The 8,964-nt window shown below is 39.0% G+C and overlaps 1 non-coding gene and 1 pseudogene across 1 annotated transcript; both read right to left on the bottom strand.

The window, feature by feature from the left end:
• Positions 1-312: 312 nt before the first annotated feature.
• On the bottom strand, positions 313-431 carry LOC118989262 (small nucleolar RNA SNORA32). Its single transcript, XR_005066978.1, has one exon. It is a non-coding gene; the product is annotated as a small nucleolar RNA SNORA32 (small nucleolar RNA).
• A 7,141-nt stretch (positions 432-7,572) lies between these two features.
• LOC118989203 (glyceraldehyde-3-phosphate dehydrogenase-like) lies at positions 7,573-8,384 on the bottom strand (annotated as a pseudogene).
• Positions 8,385-8,964: the final 580 nt, after the last annotated feature.

Below are 8,964 nucleotides of genomic sequence, written 5' to 3'. Positions count from 1 at the left end.
GGGTGTGGGGAGGTTAAGGGTTGGAGGGACTGAGCAGAAAGGAAAAGGACTCATGGACATGGACAATAGTGTGGTGATTGCTGGGGGAAGGGCAGTATAAGGGGACTAAGTGGTAATGGGAAAATATAATAAAGATAAAAATGTCACATACATTTGTATAACATTTAAATGCAACAAAGAATAGAGCAGGAGAACAAATTAGTGGTTGCCAGGGGTTAAGGAAGGTGGTGGTTAGGGAGGGACGTGTGATTCTACAGGGATAGTGTGAAGGGGATGTTTGTAACTATGAAATAGTACTTTTTTTTAAACAAAAAATGTTCTCAATAGGCTGAATGCTAGCAATATAGCAGAAAAAAACCTAGTGGGAAAGTGTTTTGTGGTCATGTCTACGGCAAATGAGAAACTGCATTCTAAAAGCCTTGAAATAATTATTTAAAAAGATTTTATTTATTTATTTTTAGGGAGGGGAAAGGAGGGAGAAAGAGAGGGAGAGAAACGTCAATGTGTGATTGCCTCTCGAGCACCNTCCCGCCGCGGGGCCCTGGCCTGCAACTCAGGCATGCGCCCTGACTGGGTATTGAACCAGCGACCCTTTGGTTCTCAGGCTGGTGCTCAATCCACTGAGTGACACCAGCCAGGGCTATGCAATAGTTCTGCATCTTGATTGCAGTGGTGGTTCATGCATTTACACACAGAGAACTGATGGAACTGTCGCACATGGGCACCAATGTCAGTATCCTGAATTTGACATTGTCCTGTAGTTATGCAACATGTATCCATTTCGGGGAACCGAGAGTCCAATAGAGAGGACCACTCTGTACCATGTCTACAACTTCCTGTTTTTTTAAAGTTTTATTTCAAAATGAAAAATTAAAGAGAAGCAAAGCTAAATAAATACTTCAGCCATACCAAAAGATACACAGAATAAGTACAAAACACACTGTGCTTACTACCCAGCACAAGAAAAAATTATGAAGCTCCGTGGGTACACCCTCCACCCCCAGGGCATGTTCATCTTTCTCCACTCACTTCCTTCAAGTAACCATTATCCTCATTTTGGTGTTTATCATCTTCATACTTATACTTCTGCTATAAATATATGTATGTGTCTTTAAATAATGTATTGCATATTTTAGAGCTATATAAATGGTATCATGCTATCGAATTGTGCTCACTCGTCTATAGCCTGCATTTTTTCACTCAAAATTATGTTTTGAAGATTTGTCAGATACACATTTAGCTTTAGTTTAATCATCTGAAATGGTATAGTATTCCACTGAATTGATTTGCCACAATTATCCATTTCTTTGATGGACATCTAGGACATTCCCAATTTTTGCCTATTATAAACAATACTGCAATGTCATTGTTTTATAAGCTCCTTGCCTGCATGTAGGAGGGTTAACAGGATACAATTCAGAGTGGAATTACTGGGCCATGGGTTAGATGCCTCGTCAGCACCGCTGGGTGCGGTCCAACTGCCCAGTGGAGTGATTTTCCAAACACCGAGGAGAATTCCTGTGATGCCACGTCATTGCCAGCATCCAGTCATGTCACAGTTTTTGCCAATTTAGCGGGTGTGAAATAGAATTATACTGTGGTTTGAATTTGTATTTCAGATCTTCTAGTTTGTTGAGTGTTTAAAAATATATACTTTTAGCCCTGGCCAGTGTGGCTCAGTTGGTTGGGTATCACCCTACAAACCAAAAGGTTGCCAGTTCAATTCCCAGTCAGAGCATATGCCTGGGTTGCAGGTTCACAGAAGGCAGCTGATCACTGTTTCTCTCCTTTTCTCCCTCCCCATCTCTCTAAAATTAAGAGAAAAAAGGAAAAAAGAGAAAAATAGTGTTTCAAGCATTTTGGTATATTCTTTAAAAAATATATGTTATTGATTATGCTATTACAGTTGTCTCATTTCCCCCCTTATTCCCCTCTGTCCTGCACACCCTCTCCCACCCTCATTCCCCCCATCCTTGGTTCACCTCCATAGGTCGTACATATAAGTTCTTTGGTTTCCACATTTCCTATACTATTCTTAACCTCCCCCTGTCTATATTTTCTACTTACCATTTATACTACTTACTCCCTGTACCTTTTCCCCCATTCCCCCCTCCGCTTCCCCACTTATAACTCTTCAGGTGATCTCGATTTCTGTGATTCTGTTCCTGTTCTAGTTGTTTGCTTAGTTTGTTTTTGTTTTCCTTTTTTTTATTAGGTTCAGTTGTTGAGAGTTGTGAGTTTGTTGTCATTTTACTGTTCATATTTTTTATCTTCTTTTTCTTAGGTAAGTCCCTTTAATGTTTCATATAATGAGGGCTTGGTGATGATGAACTCTTAACTTGACCTTATCTGGGAAGCACTTTATTTGCCCTTCTATTATAAGTGATAGCTTTGCTGGATAGAGTAATCTTGGATGTAGGTCCTTGCCTTTCATGACTTTGAATACTTTTTTCCAGCCCCTTCTTGCCTGAAAAGTTTTTTTTTTTGAGAAATCAGCTGATAGTCTAATGGAAGCTCCTTTGTAGGTAACTGTCTCTTTATCTCTTATTGCTTTTAAGATTCTCTTCTTATGTTTAATCTTGGCTAATGTAATTATGATGCACATTGCTGTGTTCCTCCTTGGGTCCAAATTCTTTGGGACTCTCTGAGCTTCCTGGACTTCCTGACAGTGTATTTCCTTTGCCAGACTGGGGAAGTTCTCCTTCATTATTTGTTCAAATAAGTTTTCAATTTCTTGGTCTTCCTCTTCTCCTTCTGGCACCCCTATGATTCAGATGTTGGAATGTCTAAAGATGTCCTGGAGGTTTCTAAGCTTCTCCTCATTTTTTTGAATTCTTGTTTCTTCATTCTGTTCTGGTTGAATGTTTATTTCTTCCTCTGGTCTAAACTGTTGATTTGAGTCCTGATTTCCTTCCCATCACTGTTGGTTCCCTGTACATTTTACCTTATTTCACTTAATGTAGCCTTCACTTTTTCCTCTATTTTGTGACCATAGTCAACCAATTTTGTGAGCATCCTGATTACCAGTACTTTGAACTGTGTATCTGATAGGTTGGCTATCTCTTCATTGCTTAGTTGTATTTGATACCTTATACTTTTATTTTCTATTTTAAATTATATTTTTAAAATTAAATGTTCTAAAAAAATAAAATTAAATGTTCTAATTGTTTGATGTTGATACATAAAGTTATGGTTTATTTTTGTGTAATAATTTATATTCCACAACTTTGTTGAATTTTCTTATTAATTTTAATTATTTTAAAATAGTCTTGGGACTTGTATATGGAAGTCATTATTTGTGCATAATTACAGTTTTATTCTTCTAGTAAAATACTCAATAGAGATACAGAAAATGGTGTTCTTAACTTGTTCCCAATTTTAAAAAGAAATGCTTCTATTTCACCATATGTACAATGTTTGATAAAGTTTCTGAGGGCTATTAAGAAGATGTCTTCTAGTTCTGGTTTGATAACATTTTATTTTTTATTTTTCTCTCTCTCTCTCTTTTTTTATTGTTGTTCAAGTACAGTTGTCTCCATTTTCCCCTCTCGAAACATTCTCACCCTCTGGCTTTGTCCATGTGTCCTTTATACATGTTCTTTAACATTTTAAAGCCCTGAATATTTTTTATCAAAAGTTTTTTTTATCTCTATTAAGTTGATTATATAGTTTTTCTTCTTTTCTTAATGTGATGTTGTAAGTTGGGACAGATATTCCAGCACTGAGGTTTCCTCATCTTTTTGAGATAAATCTTACATGGTGCTCATATATTATGACTTTAAACATTAATTTACTCAATTTGTTAAAATTTTATTTAACATTTTTGTATCTGTTTTTCATGAATGAGTTTAGCCCAAAATGTCTCCTTACATTATTCTTGTTTGATTTTCGAACAAAGCTTTGGAAGCCTCAGAAGTTGATGGGTTTTATTCCTTTTGTCCTCTGAGGACAGTCCTCTTTCAGTCCTCTTTACTGAATTATTTCAGTAAAATTGAAATCCTTTCTTTTTGTTAGTATTTATTTTTTGTATTTTTTCCATGAGCACTTATCCCCTTTATACCCTCTTCTGCCTCCGCCCCACCTCCCCCACTGCAATCACCAGACTATGGTCCATGTCCCTGAGTCCCTTTTCTTTTTTGCTTCATCCCTCCACATGCCCCCCAAAGCTGTCAGCCTGCTCTCTGTCTGTGAGTCTGGCTTTATTTTGCTTGTTAGTTCAGTTTGTTCATTAGGTTCCACATAGGAGTGAAATCATGTGGTATTTGTCTTTCTTTGGCTTATTTCACTTAGCATAATGCTGACCAGGCCCATCCATGTTGCTACAAATGGTCACATTTCTTCTTTTTTATGGCTGAGTAGTATTCCATTGTGTAAATGTCCCATAGTCATTTTATTCACTCATTTACTGAGGGACACTTGGGCTGCTTCCATGTCTTGGCTATTGTAAATGACACTGCAATGAACACAGGGGTGGTTATATACTTTTGAATTAGTGTTTTGGGTTTCTTTGGATAAATTTCCAGAAGTGGAATCAGTGGGTCATAAGGCAGATCCATTTTTAGTTTTTGAGGTAACTCCCTACTGCTTTCCACAGTGGCTGCTCCAGTCTGTATTCCCACAAACAGTGAACTAGGGTTCCCTGCATTTGTTGGTTGATTTATTGATGACAGCCATTCTGACAGGTGTGAGGAGCATTTGGGGCCATAGAATATGCTTATAAAACAGTCTGGCCCAGGGACTCACCCATCCCCCACCTCTTATGAGTTTTTATCACTGATTTAATTGCTCTAACAGTGTATATTCTATTTTTCTGGGGTCAGTTTTTGTAAGTTTTGCTAAAAAATGGTTCATTTTATTTAGGCTCTCCATTTTGTGGTTATATGAAGTTTTCCATCCCCTCTTCTCATACGCATTTATGACTAGGTAAGTTTGTCTGGCATAGTTTCTAGAAACTCTGGTTTGTAGTGTTCTCTTTGTCAAAATTAGTTTTCTCTAAAATTATTTTATTTAAAAATACTTTTTTAGTTTTGTTGAGGTATAATTGACAAATAAAAATTGTAATACATATAAAATGTATAATGCGACAATTTGATATACATGTGCATTGTGAAAGGATTCCCACATTGGAGCTAATTAACATCCATCTCCTCATATAATAATATCCATCTCCTCACACACACACACCTTTGTGAACTTATGTTCTGCTTTCTTGGCAAATTTTGGTTATACAGCACAGTATTATCAACTTAGTTATCATGTTATACATTAGCTCTTCAGATTTTATTCATCCTATAACTGAAAGTTTGTGCCCTTTTCCCAGGCTCTCTCTACTTCCCCAGCCTCCAGGGCCCTGTGGTCTCAACTCTTTGATAGGCTCAACAAAAATAGTCAATTTTCAGGTTCCTTGGTGGTTTTCAATTGTAAGCATGGGAATGATGCTTTTTCTGAATTTCTATATGCTAAGCAGAAGCCTAAAGTCCTTCCATTTCTTTTTCTGTAAACTTTCCTATCCTTACCCCCCTTTTCTATGCAGTTATCTTCTACTTGACCAATTCTCTGTTCAGATGGTCTACACTGCTGTTAAACCCATCTACTGAGTTTTTAACTCTAAGTTATCATTACTTCTAGAATTCTAATTTGGTTCTTTTCCAGATCTGCTTTGGAAAATAGTTTTCGGTTAGCTTTTGGATTTTTGCAAGTTTGCCTTTTATTTATTTAAGTAATACATATTTTTTTGTATAATGTAACTATAATTTCAATATACGATGCTTTTGCTTTTGGTCAGCTTCTGTGACTTTTTTCCCTCTTATTTTTATGCATGGTGCTTTGCTCCCTTGTGTGCTTGGTCATTTTTGACTATAAATCACACATTTTTTATGGGTAATTATTTGAGGCTTAGGATAAAGGTCTATTCTTTCCGAGGAGATTTTGTTTTTTTATTCTGTGTGCTTAGGGCCCTACGGTTACTAACCTCTGCAAGCTGAATTGATTGTTTGAGGTCATTTGAGCCATCCAAGTGGGCTGCAAATCTGACTTGTGGTTACAGTGCTTCGGTGATAGATTTGTTGTTGTTGTTTCTCTCCTTCTCTCTGTGCCAAGGCAAGTTCTGTATGGTCTCTTGGAGTGTGAGGGTGGGCTGGGCTTTTGTCTATTATGTGAGTAGTTATCTTGAGGGTGTAGCCTTTGTGTTTCCAGCCTTATGGGAAGAGATCCATTATTAGCATTTCGAGGATGGGCAGCTCTTGGGATTTGTCATTTACCTTTAACGCCTCTTGAGGCTAAGTAAACTTAAGGTTCAAATTCTTTTATTTTGGCAAATGCCCTCAGGGCAAACCTAACTTCAGGATTCTTGATTTCCTTCACCATGTAGATTTTGACCTGATAATTTCTTAGTTGTCAACTCTTTGAGGTGTTTAAAGACAATTTAAAATTTTTTACCTAGCTTTAGCTTTTATCTGTTTTAGGAGAAAAAATGCAAATTTCTTACAAATTCTTCTACTACAAATGGTAGATTTTATTCAGTTTTAAATCTAATTACTGTTATTTATTTATAGAAATCCCATATCACTATTTTTATCTTGTTGCTTTCTTGTTTTGATCTTTCCTTTATATTATAAATGCATTTGAGCCCTGGTTGATGTGGGTCAGTTGTTTGGAGCGCCGTCCTGTAGATCAAAGGGCCAGGGGTTCAAGTCCTCATCAGGGCACATACCCAGGTTACAGATTTGATCCCTGGTTGGGGTGCACACAAAAAGTCAACCAGTTGCGTTTCTCTCTCACATTGATGTTTCTCTCTTCCTCTCCCTCTTTCTGAAAGTAATGAAAAAATGTACTTGGGTAAGGATAAAAAAAAGTGTATTATAAAAAACAAAATAAATGAATCTGAGTTTTTTATTTTATAGTCTGTATCAAATACTGCTATGAACTAAAACTCCTGTGGGTCTGATTCTGCTGTTTGTTGACTATGACTCCTGCTTGGGTCTTGTGTTTTGTGAATTGGGTCGATTGGATTTTATTTCATGGAGCTTTTTCAGTGCTCTTCTGTGTGACATGTGTGAGTGTGTGCCCTTCTAGAGGTACTTTACGTTGGTTTCTGCCATGTGCTGAGGGCATTACCAGAGGGGCCACTTCTATGTGACTTTCTCAGTCAGGAGATTCTGAGACTATGCAAACAGTGTAGGGCAGGCCTGTGGTTATAAATTCTCTCTCTCTTTTTTTGGAGGTACAGTGAACTTAGTACATGACAAAGCAGGGATCCCCAAGCCCCTCCCTTTCTTTAAGAGGTCTGGGGTAGAAACTCTGGAGGTCAAGGGATTCTGAGTATGTTGGGGAATCTGATTTGGAGCAAGGGCTCCCCAAAAGCTGAAGCCATCTCTTCTTGGCACTGGGGGCTCTTACGCCCTGGAGACCACGTGGACTGTAAAGTCCACCCTGTTGCTATAGCCAAATTCATTGTCATACAGGAAAATGAGCTTGACAAAATGTCAGCGTCAGCATCGAAGGTAGAGGAATGGGTGTCACTGTTAAAGCTGCAGGAGATAACCTGGTCCCCAGTGTAGGCCAGAGTGCCCTTTAGGGGCCCTCTGATGCCTGCTTCCCTGCCTTCTTGATGTTATCATATTTGATAGCTTTCCGCAGGTGGCAGGTCAGATCCACAACCAACACATTGAGGGTGGGGACAGGGAAGGCCATGCCAGTGAACTTCCCATTCAGCTTGGGGATGAGCTTGCCCACAGTTTTGGCAGCACCATGAGAAGCAGGGATGATGTTCTCAGCAGCCCTTTGGCCATGATGGCACAGCTTGCCAGAGGGGCCACCCACAGTCTTCTGGGTGGCAGTGATGGCATGGACTGTGGAGTCCCTCCATCGATGCCGAGTTGTCATGGATGGCCTTGGCCAGAGGGACCAAGCAGTTGGTGTTTCAGGAGGCATTGTGGAAAATCTTCAGGGAATTGTCATACTTGTCACGATTCACACCCATCACAAACATGGGGGCATCTGCAGAAGGGGGGGAGATGATGACCCTCTTGGTTCCCCCCTTCTCCATGGTAGTGAAGACACCAGCTGACTCCACAGCATATTCAGCAGCAGCATCGGCCCATTTGATTCTGGCGGGATCTTGCTCCTAGAAGATGGGGATGGACTTTCCATCGACGACAAGCTTCCTGTTCTCAACCTGGACTATGCCTTTGAACAGTATGAATATATATTCATTCCTGCATGGAGACCATAGTTCTCCAAGTGACGTGATTTTTCAGAGGTGATTCCCCACTTCATCCAAACCCATGACTTTGTCTCTTGTCCCTACATGGCTATTCAAACCCCGGCTTCTTTGGTTTTCTTTTAACCAAGACCAGCAAGTGCTCCAAGTGCAGCCAGAGCATCGGCACCGCTATTTTTTTCTTTTTTGCTTCTAGACATCTCCCTTGCTTTCTTATGAGAATGGCCAAGCATTTAAAGGATGTTTGCTTTATTTTATCTAGCACTTCTACGTGTTGGGTTAACAGGAGGTTTTTCAGCGATCTCGTCGGCTGCCTTGCTGGAAATTGATGTCAATCCATTCATTCTTTAGGGAGCATCTATGTGTCTTCAGTATCTGATTCTAATATGTATTTTTAAAAAGTTTTGAGTGATGTTTTTGAAGATTGAAAATGGTGAAGGCCTTCATATTTACCTTTATATATTTCACGCCTGATATAAAGCACCCATAATTGTTTAAAAAAATGAGGGAATAGGAAATTGACTTAGACCACATCATTTGCTGCTCTCTCAAGTCTGTGCTCACTGGTAAACAACAATAAATCAAATGCCTCAGCCAATCTAAAAGTTGTTCTCAAGCAGACATCTGATGAGAGTGCCTTTGTTTGTCCAGAAAAAGTTTCTTCGGACTCTGTAAGTATTAAGGCTTTCTCTTCATCCAAACTCATTTTGGCACCAGGTGGCTAGCAAGGTTGTTTCCTTCCA

The sequence above is a fragment of the Sturnira hondurensis genome, unplaced genomic scaffold, assembly GCF_014824575.4.
Source record: "Sturnira hondurensis isolate 20B ecotype Veracruz unplaced genomic scaffold, ASM1482457v3 Scaffold0006437, whole genome shotgun sequence".
Taxonomy (NCBI): domain Eukaryota; kingdom Metazoa; phylum Chordata; class Mammalia; order Chiroptera; family Phyllostomidae; genus Sturnira; species Sturnira hondurensis.
This window is presented reverse-complemented; position numbering and strand designations above follow the sequence as displayed.